The 17,785-nt window shown below is 41.5% G+C and overlaps 1 long non-coding RNA gene across 1 annotated transcript; it reads right to left on the bottom strand.

Annotated features, from left to right (window-relative positions):
- Positions 1–2,052: 2,052 nt before the first annotated feature.
- LOC127368636 (uncharacterized) lies at positions 2,053–16,721 on the bottom strand. The gene is made up of 2 exons (XR_007885860.1): positions 16,665–16,721; positions 2,053–2,482 (listed from the first exon to the last, which is right to left on the bottom strand). It is a non-coding gene; the product is annotated as an uncharacterized LOC127368636 (long non-coding RNA).
- Between the last annotated feature and the right edge of the window lie 1,064 nt (positions 16,722–17,785).

Here is a 17,785-nt window from a genome sequence, read left to right as displayed (position 1 = left end):
AGCGATTTTAGACGGATTTCATTGTTTGTTAGCAGTGCTGACCAGGTTAGTTGAACTATAATATCAGTTAATCATTAAATGTTACTTATTGTAAATGTAATAACATTGCTTTTATAATTACTCATCAGTAAAGTAATTAGCTGCATTATTGTTACATTAAGTACGTTACTCAGCCCAGCAATGTCAGAGGTGCCTTTTAAAAACAGTATGGTTTGACAAGCTGCTTGCTCACACAGTTGGGAGGTATTTCCTGACCAGTTAGCTTAGCTTCAGTGACTTCACACATCAGCACTACAGAATTTAAGTCCTCACAGTCAAGCTGTAAGGTTCACACACCCTCCAACTCTGAACTACACCAGGTAGTTCCTGAATGTCAGCTTACCGGGGCTGATATGAGTAGGCTAGCAAAGAAGTTAGAAGTTAAATACGAGGACTTTATCAGGAAGTGCATTTCTTGTTACTGGGAATGCATTTATTCTCTTTTGGTAGAGGCCAACAACCTGTCCTCACCTGCAGCCCAGGTACAACACTAACATGTACTGGACCAGCTAACAAGCCTAATTTGTTAAAGTAACGCAGTGTTACTGGAAATCCATTGCACTACTTATCACTGAAAAACAGTAATCACATTTCTGTAACAGGGAACCAACTAATGTATTATTGTCCTATGCTGTTCATAGAGCAGCACAGATTTTTAAGAAAAAATAGTTGGAAGTAACACTCAGATGAACAGAAGTCACAAGTCTTTCCTCTGACAGTATGTTAAATGAAATTAACAAGGTTCTACTGGAGAACTGGCAGGTATTACTAAGACATGACAAATCATACATGAAGTTTGGGGAAAACTAAGGAAAACGGTTGCTACCTCAAACTCCTTCAATGTCTTCTGATTCAGCATATGAAAATGGGCATAGGACACTCCTACCTCCAGCCACTGGAAAACAATAACTTCACACCACGTTTGGATTTTCCTCAATTAAACCACTGAAGTCATTGTTTCACAGGAAATTAAGGAAAGTTCCATAAAACGTGCTGTAATTATTCATAATCCCAACAATTTGAGTGCAGCTACCTCATTTGGCTCAGTAATTTTGGCTTTTCTGAAATTTTCTTGCATACATTTGCACATTAATGTGGCCTGTTGTATGCGGAGAGGGAGCGTTTTCCTGTGTGATGTCTCACACAGTGGTGCGGCCCAGTCGGGAGGCAGGGCCAGCTGAGACACAAAGATTGGTTTTGTTCTCCTTTCGCCGTGGAGCGCTTTAACACATTCAGTGTTATTGCCTCTTGTCAGTGGTGTTGTGATGTACAAACACCTTTGCAGTTACGTGTTTCTCTGTGTGTGGTCCCTTATATGTCTGTGTACATTGTGCAAAAATTTTACAAAAATATCCAGCTTTTAATTGTCTCACTCATTAATTGTTACATTGCACATACCTGTATAGTCGCAATCAACATTCAGTCAAGACTTCTAATACCGAATGTCCTTGAAATGCAGCAAAAAAATCCCACCAAATTCCTACATACTGTACATCCATCTGCAACATCCATACATTTTATTTACCACAAGCTCTACACCAATCTCCTTGACTCTGTCACTCCGCCCTCCCTCTTTTGCAACTTGGTCCACATCTTTCATGTTTGCAGCGTTTTTCAAACTAGTTGTTGTGCTGGTGGGGAGATATGGCCACCAGTGTCTGTGGCCGGCTCTGTGTTGTGCTGTGACTGTCTCCCTGAGATTTGCATAAATAAGCTCCCAGTCCCAGCATGCCCACGCTGTTGTCCAGGTGCAAGGACATTTGCATATAGAGCTGTGATAGGGCTCCCCTGGGTCCCCTCGGCAACTGCTGAGCGGGTAGGGGGCCGGCAGCACCACAAATGAGTTCTGAATTGGAACCTCACCGCTGCCCTCCATTTTATGTGTGTGGAGGTACGGAGCGAGGCAGAGAGTGACCAGAGAGAGAAAAGGAAGAGATAAAAAGGGAGTGAGAAAAAGATAGAGACAGGGAGATGGGTAGCATATGGCAGAAGGCGCAAACAACAAGACAGACCGCTGGTTAGATATGAGTAACTCATATGTTTAATCCGTAACTTGGTTTGTTGCTGATTATTGACACCAGGGTGGATCAATCAATTGTTTATCTACATCACATAATGAATCCCATAATGGCTTTCAACAGCTCGGCTGATATATTACCGCATATTGTGTTGGACATCAACCAAAGCAATATCAGCCACAATATTTCTTGACTTTCTCTGATGGCCCCATCATGCTTTTCCATTACCATGGAGTCTCAGTGGCCTTTTGAATCAGCAGAATATGGTTTGGGAGGCAGGGAGGCGAGCCCAGTCCTGATTAGTCACATGCAGCTCCTCTGACAATACTCTCTCCATCTGAGCACCATCAAGCCGTCTCTCATTCAAGAAACGACTTCGGATGGGACGCCGGCCAGAGGAGTCTTATGGGATCAGCAAAGAAATCCTGCACAGGAACAGACGCAAGAAATCACACACAAACACAAATATTATAAAAAAATGAATGTTTAGCAGTAATGGCCTACATACTTGCAAATCCTCAAATATACAGTACAAATATCTAATATAAAGTCATATATACGATGAGTTTGGCACTACAGATATGACCCCTCTTAATATATTTGTTGGCACTTCAAGGTATTTAGGATGAAAGCTTGTATATCTATAAAACGATTTCTTCTTCTTTTTGTCATTGAACTATTTGAGCAACTATTTGTGCAGCAGTTTACAGCAGCCACTTTATATAATAAATAAGTATAATCAAAATGGAAATGCCTGGGCAGTGGAGGGCATAATCAAAAACAACTTCTTGCAGATTGCATAGACACTCTAAAAGGATATGATTGCACCTGGTCATCTCTTATAAAAGAAAGAAATATCAACACGAAATCAATACATTGTATGATGTCTGCCACTGCAAAGACATTTTGACCTCAATTACCACAGGATGTCTGTCTAAACAAGCAAGTGAAAACTCAAGGCCAAACAATGAGGTGTTACTCAGAGATGCTCAGAGGTCAGTGAAAACCTTCATTAACTGTTTCTTTATTCAGGGCCGTAAATGTTTTACATTTAAAACATTGCTGCAACAAGATTAAGATGACCCCTCTGATCTAACTGTGGCTGGGGTCAAATACACAGTGAAACACTATGTCATACAGAGAGAATGAAAAGCAAAGCAAAAATATACATACACAAATGTCACCTAGGTAAACCTGTACAATATAATGCAGCCCTGTCATAACATCTACCTTTACAAAATGAAATGTTTAAGTTCAATTTGATGTTTATTATTGAGGTCATAGTTACACAGGACTACAGTATATTGAGAGGTGTTTCTATTTTTTTCCTTTCCTTTTGTATACATGAAGGGGCATTAGAAACGCATTTCAATATAATTCAGTCCTGTACAAGTGAGACCTCGATACAGGTAAAGGAACCCCCAGATGTGTTAAAATATAGATCAACTTCTCAAAAACCATTTATTGAGGCAAGCAAGAAAACAAATCTACATTGCTTTGAATGAAAATCTAAAAAATCATTGCAGTTGAAGATGCTGCATCCATGTATGTAACGTGACTGCAAGATCCTCTGCTGTAATGAATTGTACAGTTTTGATTATATCATTCTATTAGAATTTGCTGAAGCCTTCAACTTGTAGCTCATTGAGTTTTTGCAGTTTATTTCACAGCAGCAGTACATTTACACAGCAAATTAAGTGAAACCAATGGCAATGATGTAGACATTTGTTTAACATCGTGGCAGAACAAGCATGGCTGGTGTGTCAGCCAGGTCAGTGGGACACATACAGAGTCGCTGGTGCCTGATTTAGATTCTGATGCTCATAGGTTGCTTGTGTTTCTTGTATACAGCATACTGTAGTCTGTGTGCATTCAAAACGTATAATCTGCAAAACTGAGTGAGCTATAATCTAAGTTAAAGTTCAGAAAAAAAACATTTTTTATGAAAAGTTTGACAGTCAAAAAGTCAAATAATCTGCTCAAGCAGGACTGTGTCACTTTGTTTTGATCAGATTCTACAACATAATCCAACAACCCCACAACTATCACAGTTTGCGACATCAGCTTTTTCCAACTGAGGATCGTCCACTTTGAATGAAAAAAGCACCTACACAAATGCAGAAATGTCTCATGTGAATAACGCCTTCTAACTGGCAGAAAATAATGTGTTCATGTATTGTTTTGTATTCAGTAATTAAACTTTTCTCAACAACACACATTGTGTGAACACTAACACAGCTGACATTTCTGATGCATTCCCCATCTTTAAAGACTTTAGAAGAACAACCACAACTTTTGACATATTAGCTGTACTGACAGTAAGCAGAAATGTGTGTTACATCACCCCTGTGCTCATGGTGTCTCTGTGTGTGTGATGGTAGAGCGTGATATATTAACAATATGGGGGCCTGCTCCTGCTGTTCACAACCTCTGCAGGGTATACATGTTATTCGAGATTTAGCTCAAAGGCTAAAGCAGTATCAAATAAAATATTATCCCTTGAGGAATGAAATAAAGGTGTGATCACACATTGTTTCCCCATATAAAAAAACCTTTGTTTACATTTGAAATTCTCTCTTTACAGGATCAACCAGAAGGATTTTGTATGAAATGTGTGTGATCAATCCATTTACTGTGCATGATTGATACAGTATGTTTTGCCTTGTTAAAGTGTTCCACGGTGCCAAACAGCCTGAAAATTGCTGGTCTAAAGGACACCAAAGGCTTTGCTATTGAAGTCTCTCTGTGGCTGGCATGACCTCCACTCCAAGTCTATTCAGGGCCTTTTGTTTGGTTCTTTGTTCGGCTCCAGGCTCTAATGGCAAGGGACATGGTGGTCGTTCTCAGTCCTCGGCACTAATGACATTGGCACCAAGGCAGACAGACAGTATTCATCCAATCCGCCGGCCTCCCAACGCGGTCTCATCGCCGTACACCGAGCCTGTGCTGAGTCTCTTCGGAGAGCTCCCATTTAGCCATTCTCTGTGATTTCCCTCTCAGGAAACAACCAAATCATTTTCTCATAGACACGCTCATTAGCTGACAGCCCGTTTCCTGCCAGTTTCAACATTTGAATATTCCCGTGTGTACCTCGGCAAACATCGGAGGTCTCATCGTTTCCAGGCAAAGCCAGAGCCGACATGCCAGCAACGTACTCCAAGGAAAAAGATCTAGATGCCAAAGCAATAAGCTGAGGTGGAAAAAAATAATGGCTCAAATGTTATGATACTCAGTGACATGATGAGAATATGTCAGAATGTAATTAGACATTTGGTTAGAAGGTGCTGCATATTAGGTTAACTAATGAAAATGGATGTTAGGCTACCATGGAGATAGATCCAAACCTGGGAGTATTGTTAACAAAATTTACGAAAAAAAGCCTTTAGCACAATCAGGCACAGATAGACACACAAACATGCATATGCATACCATCAGTTTCAGTGAGTTTAGTGCCTGAGACTGATTTTTATTTCCCTAATATGTTCTGCAGTAAATCTGCATTGTCTGTGGCTATTGAAATACAGAGAAAGAGAGATCAATATAATAGGTTTGGCACTTGGCCAAAATCATCCCTGACAATGTGCGAGGCAGGCATTTGAAATCATCGGTGCATATCCGCGTGTTTGGGGGATAAAAATAATTCCTCGCCTCTTTGCCAGGGAGCGAGAGGCACAATGCCCAGGTCTGAAGGGAAGGGTGCCACATGGGTCTGCAAATTGGCTCAGGCGATCAGACACGGGCATCTCATTTTGTAGAGGAGAAGAAGAAGGAGGGGTGGGGGCGGAGGGGGGGAGGGGAGGGGAGGGGGGTGGGAGAAGGAGATGAAGATGGGAGGTGTGTGTGTGTGTGTGTGTCTGTGTGTGCGTGCGTGTGTGTGTGTGTGTGTGTGTGGTGGTGGTGGTATTGGGGATGGGTGGGTTGGGGGTAAACAATTCCAATGATTTCCCCAACCTGGCACAGTCCAGGATGTGGATGGCTGCACTGGAGAGGAATTGCAACGGGTTTATTTGGCTCTCTGTTTGTTTCTTTATTGGGAGGAGAGAGAGAGAGAGACAGACAGACAGAGAGCGAGAGAGGGAGAGAGAGGGAGAGTAGAAAGAACGAGGAGGGAAGAGGAGGAGGGTGTCTGTTTCTTGTCAGAGCAGTCAGATGAGGGAGGATGTTCAGAACAAATTATTTCATTCAGATGAACTGAAAATCATTCCTGTACATTTGCAAACATTTGCTGTTGAAGTTGCCAATCCTGAGAATAAGCCACATTTATGCATACACAAACCTGAATGTTGAGGAGGTAATTTCCTTTGCGGAGGCTGACTGATAGCATTAACCTCTGATGTGATGTCAATTTTAATGTCAACCATTTTAACTTGTGGGCAATTATGGCAAAGTTATGAGTAGAATGCCAGATTTAAACACCCAATAGAGTTATATTGCATACACATAAACAGCTGTATGCAAACACACAGGCATAAAGGTATCTTACACCAGGAGTTTATTTTACTATTTATTTTTTACACATGTCTGCTTTCATGTGCATGCACTGACACATGCTTGGCTAACCGGATACACTTGCACACAAGCACACACATGCACACGTACACCCGCATGCTTCCCATGCAGGTACCCTGGGCACCCTACAGACTAGGCTGCTGCCGAAGAAGTCTCAGCGGGAGCGCTAGATTAAAAATGACAATCACTCGGGGTGCACGGCAAACACCACAGGAAACGCAGGTGCCTTTGTTAAGAGACACCCAGCGCTCTAAAGGGCCTAATTATCTGCTGTTATTTTGGCAGTTATCAGGCAGAGAATAACTCCCCTGCTCAGACTCAGACTCACACAGCGAAAAATTACTCACTGGCTCACTGTGAGGTATTATATTGCACCACTGACAAGGTATGCATATTATATGCCGTGCTGGAATTTCACTAGAATTTTTCACAATAGACTGTTGTGGTTTCCTGTTTTGTACGGAAAGGAAATTATTAGTATCAGCTTGATCATTAAACAAACCAAAATGTAATGACTCTGAATTGCATACAACAGATTTTCCAAAGCAACTGCCAAGTGAAAGATACCAAAATTGGGCAAAACTCTGAATTAAAAGACAAAATAATGCTGACTTCACAGCAATTTGCTCATGGGTCATAAAAATGCAGAAACAGAGGAAGATATTAAAAACGGTTCCCCCCTGCTCTAAAGGGCTAGGTGGCACTGTTGGGCATGCTTTCAGTCACATGCATACATATCCTCCTCTCAGCTCATGAACAGATAATTGGACAGTTTTATGGAGGATATGAACTCTGAAGGGGAACTTAAGCCATCTAATCATTGGCATTCAGCGTATGCTATTCATATGCATAAATACAAATAAAACACATTCTCTGCCTGCACAAAGAGAACCCTTACTGAAAAGGAAGTCGTACTACAAAACACCCATATTCCTCTGAAATTGAGCTAAAGATTATAGGAAGTAAAAGACTTCAGGTAGAAGAATCTTTTAATATATTTTTTCCTCCAAAGCATGTCTGAGTTGGAGCTTAATCAATATGCTACAATATAATATATGAGCTGTAAAGACATAGATTCTCTATTTATTTTTTGCACTTGAACAATAGAAGTGCAACAATGCGCAGCTCTAATGGTACTGTGTGTGTGTGTGCGTGCAAGCTCATGCATGTGTGTGTTTTCAAGCAGCACTACAGAATTCATATAAGGGGCAAGTTTTGCAAAGCATTTACATCTCAAGCATCTGAGACTGTGATATGATTAAATCAAAATGTTTTTGGGGCCTCATGTGTTTCAATATGGTTTCAAATATTTCAAGTACTTGTACTGGGCAGTACTTGAATCCAGAACAAGGTGCATCAATTGCAGCACAGCATGAATGCACCATTTATTTTTCAGTGTGTTCAAGATGTATTTTAAACTAATTCAGATTCTTATATATATATATATATATGTATATATATATATACATATATATATATATATATATCTGGTGTTTATATGTTTACATCATAGCTTCAACTTCTTGCAGTCACATTTCAGCAGAGACTTCCTGCCCGTTTCCCCTCACTCTGCAGCCACTAATGTAACCAGCTCCATATAATATGCAGATAATGGTGCATCAGCGTGTCTTCTCCATGTCGCCCTCGTTGCATTACAGTGGATCACACGACAGGGCCTTGCCCTGCAGGAATACAAGCCCCTTGTAATTGAAATGAATAAGAGAGGGAGGAACATGCCTACTGAGAGCCCAAACTTCTTGCTCTCTCGTCAGTATATTCAGTGGGGATCCAGCCTTTAGCTGGCACCGCCAGTCTGAGCAGCTCTGTCATGGGGGCTGAGGCTCGTCTGCGTGGCTGATCGGAAGTGGCACGGTCGAGGAGAGGAGCTCTCAGCCTGGGGTGCAGGAATGGGGACAGTCCCCAACGGTCTCCTGCTCCCTCTCCCCCTCTTTTTCGCTCTCTCTCTCGTGTGCAAATGCATATCCATCTCTTATGATCTTTCGGTCTTCTTCTTTTCCCTCGCTATGATCTCCCTCTTCCTGATTCCCTCCTACTCTCTCACTCCCTCTATCTGTTTCCCTCTATCTTTGTTTCTCTCACCCTCTCCTTCCCAATGGCCCGTCCTTCCTTCATCTAAATCCCTCTTCCTCCTTGAGTTTTCTACTCTCTGTCTTTTTATTTTCCTTTTTTTTGAGAGAGAGGCGAGTTTTGGATTCATGAGGAAAGAGAAAGTAGTCCTGTTGTGGGTATTGCAGCACCTGTTAAACTTACTGCACTTTGTAGAAAGAGTAATACACATCTTTTATTCCTTGTGCTTGTTTTGGACACATATGCACACACTCTTCAACTTTTTCTCCTGTGCTTGCTGAAGTTTGAATATTTCAGTGACATTTTTTTTCCCGTTTGTGCCCTTAACTCATTTGCTTGAGGTTTCTGCAAAGCAAAATAGATGCACATACAGTAGTTCATGCACCCATGGCACACACTTGCTCCCCGCCTCTTCCCCTCACCCGCCTCTTGCCTCTTTACACTTCACCCATCTGCGGGGGCAATTATGTGCCCCCCTCTCATCCCAGCGCAGCCACACGCACTCAGCAAAACCACATTCATCCCTCAGTGCACCTGCATCCCTCATGTTTCTAACAGTCCCACAATGCCCTCCGTCTACCGGCCTACAACGCCCTGGGTTCCTGTGAGAGCAGATCATTGCCATCTTTCTCTTTTCTTTTTCTATCTGCTCCCCACTTTGGTGACATACACATTATTTATTTTATGACTGAGGACTCAATTTAAATCCCCCTTCTCCATCAGTCACACACCACACAATGGCTTTCTCCTTATCTACTGGAGTGTCCTTTTTACAACACATCAGGGCACCATAACACAGCAATAAATTCTACTGTTTCCGTATTCTTACCTACTGAAATCTGAGGTTTAAATTTACCCGGACGGGGGAAAGTGGCCATGAAAAAAATTATTACAGTTTGCTCCTCCGTATGTCGGCATGATAGTTGTAAACAAGTAGCTCCTCCCTAACTTTCATTCTTTTTTCTCGTTTTGTAAGGATTCCTGCAGGAGAGAGAATAAACAAGCTGATTATTTTTTTTCTTGTTATTCAGGAGCTTACTCGCTAACTTTGCCTGCGCAGAGGACAAACGTGTACACGAGTCGGGGTGACATTGCTGACCATGTCCAGCGGCCCAATTACCTCTCTCCAAATATGGCGTACAAAAGCAGGGCCGGCGTTATCTGTACACATGGTGTCTGTTACTCCCCAATTATTCCTGCATAAGCAGATTGTGTGGAACATCAAACTGGGGATGTGATGGCTCGTGTGCGGGCTGCCTCCAGCAGAGTGCTCTTTCTTTCCTATCATTTGATCTCATATTGTAATCCCAGGTGCTTTGAATAATTTATAGGATACAGCTTCTCGTTAAACAATAATTTATATGTGTCTATGAGAATTGATTCCACAGGAATGCACATCTAAATAATGAGAGAAACTGCTGCATTTCATCTATAAGGGGAAGCAGAGAGATAATAATAGCAAAACAAAGGCATTTCAACAACAACAACACCAGCAGCAACAATAGTAATAATAATAATAATAATAATAACAGTAAGTTAAGTAAGGGGATTTTATTATCACTACAAATGAAGTTAGTTAAACTAACTCCCTGTAATAAGACACTCTTATTATTGTTATGAATTATATGCAGATGGATATAAAAATGCATGCTGCCACTGTTAAAAGTCAAAATATCACATGTGAGTTTGGACATTGAATTGGTGTCCACATTTGGACCTTGAGGCTCCCTGTGTCATTCCACCCTCCTTTCACATGCAGGCCAATATATACTGCTTTTTCCTATTCACATCCACTTATCAATTCGCAGGAGAGGACCACACTCATGCATGATAAATTTATTGTTAATGCAAAAGGCTTGTACCGCCCAGTGCCGATGCCCTCGGAGAAATGATGCAACTGATTCCTTCTGAGGCGGAACAATGAAAATGTTCATCAGAGGAGAAGATATGAAAGGGTGGATATGTGTGCGTGTGTGTGGATGAACTAGACCCAGGTCAGACAGTTTACATTATGTCTTTTTAGAGAGTAAAACACATAATGAAAAGCTTCAAGGCATTAGATTTAGACATTTAGTTTGATACATTTTCAAATGTCCAGCACTGTAAGGCTATTATACTAGGACAGATCACTTTATGGAATTATTTTTTTTAAAAATAGACTCCCAAACTCTCACCCGACAACCCTGTTCTCACATGTCCTCAGGATTTGATGCTGACTGAAATATGACACACTCACAAAAAACACTTCCTGTGCAGTTTACGTTATGGTTTAAACAGCAGTGTAGCATGCATAACAATGAATACGAAAATGCGGTGTTGGTTAAGGTGCAACACTGTGAAGAAAGTTTCATTGGGACCTCTGTAAAGGAGGAAGTTTGCCCGCTTCTTACAGGAAGTGCTGGGGACCAATTATCCAGAAGTGTGACGCTGTCAGAAGTCTCCAGGTTTTGTCAAGTCTTCTGACACCCTGCCAGTGTTGTTCTCTGGGAAATGGAACTGTTGAGATTTTTTTCCCCCCCAAACGGGATGGGGGAAAAAAGGACTGCATTTGTGAGTAGCCTAAGGGTCTGAATTTAACTTCTCATGGTCGATACATTTTTAATTATCTTTTTTTTTTTTTTCAGGATATGTGATAAGCATTCTGTGTTTGTTTAGATTCCTCCCCCTTTCTCAGAAATGTTACACTGTCTTGAATTGAAATAACTGACATTAAAACGTGTAAACGTCCCTCATTAGCGACAAGATTCAAGATGTCGTCGCTATCACATGGAAATCAGAAAAATAAGATGATAAAACGTAGATTAGCATTTTAGAACTGCCTGCATCTAGTGCATCATTCTGCTTCAAAGAAGAAAAAGATAAATGATGATGCCATTAAAAGTGAACTAATTAAGGAATGCTTCTTTTAAAAACTCATTAACTGCACCCTCATTTACATAATGATGCATATTAATTAAGTTTTAATGAATCTGAGCTTCCATCAAGTCTCCTCTCCTTGGCAGTGGAGCCATCTCTACAAATGAATAAACACTTCTCTTAAGTATATTTCTCCCTGCAAATGGGAAATGGGTTTTAAACAATAGCAACAAACAAACAAAAGCCTTCAATCTCTGCTCAATAGAAATGCACATAATTCAAGGTCAAACTTCAACAGAAAAATCTATGTAAACCTCCTATTGGTTAAAACAAATATATATTTAAAAATTAAAAAAAAAAGCTCTTAAGTGTAATTCATTCCTATGTAACATATTCATTGAAGGAAACATTTCAACAGCTATTTCATGAGTTTTGGGAGAAAATCATCAATTCCACAGTTTCTTTATACAGAGAAAGAGTATAGTGACAGGCTATGGGTTGCTTCTAATGAGATGCATTTTAAATTAGAGCGCACCTCTCACATTGCCAGCTGGTGCCTGCTCAGGTGCCTCTGTGTTGTGAATGACGGAATGCACACACACACGCACACACACACGCACACACACACACACACACACACACACACACACACACACACACACACACACACACACACACACACACACATCATCATCATCATCATCATCATCATCCTCTGTCCCTACCATTACACATAAACCCTCCAACAAAAAGAGATTTCCTCACTGGCTGTGGGGTCTGAGTGACTGGTGTTAATCCAGGCTTTTACCACACTTTAATTATGTCACTCCTCTTAGTGAAATAAAAATCATTACAGAACTGTAAGGCAAGTTTTCCTTACCAAAATGAGATGAGATTTTCTTTAGAACAGGAAGGAGCTATAAATCTCTTGGACAAAAAATTGGATTTCATGAGGATTTAAGGGTTTGTTTGGACCATTTCAGAAATAAAAACCTACTATAGCCAAGTAGAAAAGAAAGTTGTCACATTGTAAATTTCAGATTTTGCTTTGTGAATTAATCTTTTTTGAAAATGAGTGAACTCAAGAAGTTTGGCAGGAATCATAACCACTGTAAAAGACGGAAATGTGATGTCTGTCCTCCAGATGAATACTGCCTCATTGGTTTGTTTGTTTGCGTGCCCTTGTGTTTCCCCAGCTGGCACGTGGCTGGCAGGTAAGCGGGAAGGAAGGTGGCTGATGTGAGCAGCCAGGCGGGCGGCGAACACAGGCGTGCTCTGAGGCGGACGAGCTCGGATGGGGTTAAAGGTCATAACGATCAGATGATTGGAACTACAGAGGGAAAGTGTGTAGCCATGTAGGGAAAATGGGGGAAGCAGATGCCCGTTAATTAGGGGAAATGTGACGGACAAGATTTGATCAGCGAGGGGTACGGCTGCCTCCTGCAGCACGGCAGCTGTTGCGAGGGGGGATGCTGGTGGGGCTGGTGTGTGTGTGTGTGTGTGTGTGTGCATTCCCATCCCCACAGGGCACCGCCACACTTCACAGACATGCCAGGAACCGTCCGCAGGCCAATGCAGTGCCCTACGGAGAGAGAGACTATTTACAGCACAATGCAATTCAACTCATTAAACTCTCAGATGAAGTTGTATTTGTCGATGTTGACTCTTAGTGGGAAACTTGAATTGTTTCTGTGGAATTTCTACATCCGTAGTTTTGTTTTTTGAAAGTTTGGGGAGGAAATATTGTCAATGTACATGCACTTAGCTAGCAGGCAAAAACTAAAAAATCAACCGGGATCAATTTAAGCAATGTATTTTATTCTATTTATTTCACAGTGGGATTGAAATTTAAACTTAACAACATTTTATGACTGAGGATTGACTGTTTTCAGACCTTTCTGCATCCAATAAGATATCATCTTGCTGCTGTATGGGCTTACATGTCAAACATATATCATGTTAGACAACTGCTCAGAGTAAAGAGTGTATTATTCAGTCTACTATGCAGGTATATTGGAAGTTGGAGTTTGTCATAGTGATACCTTGACAAACAAATTCTAAAAATAATTTGCCTACCCATATCATTCTTGAAAATCTTTACCGTGGAGTTCTGAGTCAGACTTTGATAACTACTGACCTAGACATTTACCGGCATCCCTCCACTGATGGACTCTTTGACATTCTATTTCTGAAAACACAAATATCCCACGCTATCTGTCACTTTGTCCTTCTAGTTGTGAAAACGGTGGAGTTTCAGTAAGCCGCGTAACTTCTCCACCAATGACTCTCTGTCTGTCTTTCCGTCTGTCTGCCTCCTTGTCAGCACACGAGTCTGCCTGTTTGTCTAAGAGTATTTCTATCTACGGTCGTGTCAGGTGTTTCATGCTCTTTGCCCCTTATTCTAATGCTCTTGTCTTGCACATGTAATTAGCATGCTGCGAGACAGACTGACGTGATGTTTGACAATACTGACAGACATTACTAATACAACACACTCAACTAGATTATGATTTTTGAAAATGTTTGCTATAGTTAAAATGTGGAGAAGTGTAAAAATAGTTCACTGAGGCAGACGTGCTTAGTCACAACTACAACTAATACAACTACTTTTTATAAAAATAAATTGCTCAACACTTTTGTCTTCAAAACTGGGGTCATTGTGGTCCAAGGAGTACAGATTCAATGCATTTTCACAGGAAGTAAAGTGTCGACGGGCACAAAAACACTTGGGTTAATGTAAGGACGGATGTGGTTTCCCATAAATGACAGATACACCTTTTAAAAGTAAAACAAAAACTGCACTCACAAAAACAAATGAAATTTAAAAGTACTCACAAAGAAAACCACAAGGGCACATTTCCTAATTAACACTTTTTGATATATGAATCTAATAAAATGTATGTTTTTGTATGTGCTACTTTGTGAAAGTACCACTCTGTTTGTACAAGTTTTTAAAAAATCCTCATTTGCTTCAATACCTCTACTCTTTTTGATACACTTTAGATGTTTTATGTTAAATTTATCATTTCATTGTTACAAGCGGCAGAATATGGCATGCATAAAAAAATATTGCTGCCGAGAAGAAGCCCTCCCTATCTCCCTCCTTCCCCCAACACCCACATCACCAGCACCTATTAAAACTTATCTTTCTTTAATCAATTGTTAAATGTCATAGACAATCATCATTTAACACTGTCTTCCTGTGTGATTCTTTTTAATCTGGTTGTAAATAGGGCAGCCCTGTCTATCACTTCAGTTTCTGCCGTACGCCAGAGACTTAAGGTGTTTCAACAATAGCTCGCAAAAAAAAAAACAAAGAAGCACTTTTTTTCCTCCCTCCTCATCTCAAATCCCCGCAGAGAACACCAAAGGTATGAAAAGTGAAGAAAGGAGGAAATAAATCCAGGCGATGATGAATAATTTGAATGTAGAAATGAAGCTGTTTCAGGAGTGAGTGAGATACCGCACAAGGAGCAGCCATGGGGAGCGTACAATTAGGTCACCCAAAATAAAACGCTATCCTCCAGAAAGTCTTTCTTGGAGTTGTCAAATTCAATATATTTCACTGCCAACAGAATTCTTGATTTGGCTGTGAAGTGAGAGGGCAAAAGAAAAAGAGAGTGAAGGCCTGTTTGAGAGAGACAGCTCAGGACCACATACATTTCATAATTTATGTAAAAATGGGACTTTTTTCATTTAAAGTCAGCCACTATCCTCATAGGAGGGACATCAGCCACAGCCATACTGTCTAGCATGTGTTAAGGAGCATGACATGTTTCTGCAACAATACCTGGTGAGTTTATGAAAGTGTACAGAGACATTGTCGCCCTCAGTGGCTGTGTATTAGATTTAATGACACTCAAAAAGAGCCCTAGCCATGGAGCATGCATGTGGCCGCTGCGCCACCCTCATGTACTGGAGCGCGGTAACAAAACTTTGGGGCGGTGGAAAGTTTACAAAGCATCAATGCGGTGACAAAAGTCAACAAACAGCCCCAGCCAGCCAGCCAGCTTCTCTCACTTTCTCACACTCTCTCTCTCTCTCTCTCTCTCTCTCTCTCTCTCTCTCTCTCTCTCTCTCTCTCTCTCTCCCCACGACACCCAACAGGAAGGCGAGGCTCCTCCGGAGAGCACGATACGGCACGTCTCCAGGTGACAGATATGTCACACCACCTAAAACCCCGTGGCACAATTATACCTCTGTCGCTCTGAAGGGAGAGGGGACGGGAGGGAAGGGTAGTGGGGGAGGAGATGGTTGGTACATAGCGAGAGTGAGTGAGTGAGAGGGGAAGTGGAGGGTGTGCAGGGTTGGTGGTGCTGGTGGATGCTTTACTCCTGGCTTATTCAAAGAGACAGCCCAAGGGATGCCTCTCGCTCTTCTAACAAAGCACTTCTTTTTTTTTTTTCTTTTTTGTTTTTTTCTTGAGTATTGCTGGGTGCGCTCCAGTCAAATCCTCTGGGCCCCAGTCTTCCCCCACAGCCATTTGAGGATGCCTCAGAAACTTTTTCTCGCAGACATTGGGCCTGTTTCAGTGCTGATGTTTCAAATGAATAATCCAGTGCCGCTGCGGCCATGCAGAGGGTTACTTGGGGAGCGAGGATAGATGGCGGTTTAATGTCAAACTTACTGCTGAGGGAGTGTCACTTAATTCATTGTAGTGATCTGCACAGCAGTGACAGTTTTGGTTTCGGTTGTTTTTTGGTAATTTTGTAAAATACTTGATGAGCTTTTCTTTGGCTCAAACTTAGCAAAAAGCTAATAAAATATATATCCGAAAAATAAAATATTACATTTCTATTCACAAACACACAGTTTATATTAGCTCCTTCTGACATGTGATGACTTGAGAGTGCCTAATACGGGCCCATGGCTTTAACAATGCATGAGTGAGGGAAAGAGAGAGGGGACGTGCTCGCACTCCAACTAGGTCAAACTGTCTAAGGAACAAAACAGAGCAGACCTCAAGTTTGCGGAAATCATTACAGGAAAACAAACTTGTCACTCGCTTGACACCCTTGACTGTTTTGCTTTCCGAAGCAGAGAACGATAATAATAATAATAAAAAAAATCTCCATTGCAAATTAGCCTCTATGGTTGTGAAGTTTTCCCCCGTTTGAAATGCATATCAAAAAGCCAGCCAAAGCCACAACTTACCTTGTCGTTGACATCGGGGGACAGGAGAAGAAAAAGCACTTTTCTCTTCGAGAGCTGGTTTCGATTGTATACACAAGCCCCACAAAGGAAGATAAACCAGAGGCACACATTCATAAAATATACATTTGCTTCTTTGTCTTTCGTTAAGATCTTCAACAAATAGTGCTGATGCAAGAAGGACAAAAAGAGAGAAGGTTACAGGGTGTTTGAAAAGTGGAATTGCAGCAGCGTGACTTAATCCCTATCTCACTGTACTTTCTTTATGAATTACTCTTAATCATAAAAAGGGACTCATTTATTCTTAAAACTGCTTTAAGGGCATTATCAGCACTGTTTGCCACACTTCTTCTTACGCAAGAAAGCAGATGCCTTTTACCCTGTACCCCTGCTACCTCCCTTAAAATACTGTATTTCCACAAGATTTGCCACCATGGTGACAGACATCTGTGTGCAACACTTAGTTCGCCTTTATGTTGTAATACATGTTGATTGCGAGATATCACCCGTTTCCTGGCAGTTTATTAACACCTGTCACCTGAATTTCTTCGACACTTTGCACATATAGTCACTTCCTAGCGAACCATGTAGGGCACCTGCTCCTCACCTCATATGTCCATGCCTGCTTCCGTGACTGTGTGTGTGCGTGAGTTTGTATGTGTGTGCATGTGTGTTTGATTGCCGGTACAGGAGAGAGCGGCGGGAGTGACAGCGCCCCTTCCCAAGGTCACATCCAAGGAGAGTCGAGCCAATTACTATGCAGATCAGAGCTGATGGCGTTTAAGGGGATTGCTCCGATGCAATCACATTAGCTGGCCAGAGAGGAATCTCCAGCCTGACCCCAATCACAGGGGCTACAGCGCTGGGGTCAGCCGGGATGGAGGACTGCCGCCCATGTTTTCTTTTCACAAAACACTTTTTCCTTATCTCGAGCAGGCACGTGATTATCAAGCCAAACAACCCTCCTCCTCCACCCTGGGCTTCTTACAGACGTGCACTTGCATATCTATTTTTTAAGGATGCATATGGCATTGCAACATATACAGTACACAGTAGTAGTGTGTGGGCATTTTGGGTGTAAAATAATGCTGCTGGATGGTAGACTGAGGCACAGACAGACACAC

Source organism: Dicentrarchus labrax, unplaced genomic scaffold (genome assembly GCF_905237075.1).
Source record: "Dicentrarchus labrax unplaced genomic scaffold, dlabrax2021, whole genome shotgun sequence".
NCBI classification, from domain to species: Eukaryota; Metazoa; Chordata; class Actinopteri; family Moronidae; genus Dicentrarchus; species Dicentrarchus labrax.
The sequence above is the reverse complement of the archived record's forward strand: the minus strand, read 5'-3'. Positions and strand labels throughout refer to the sequence as shown.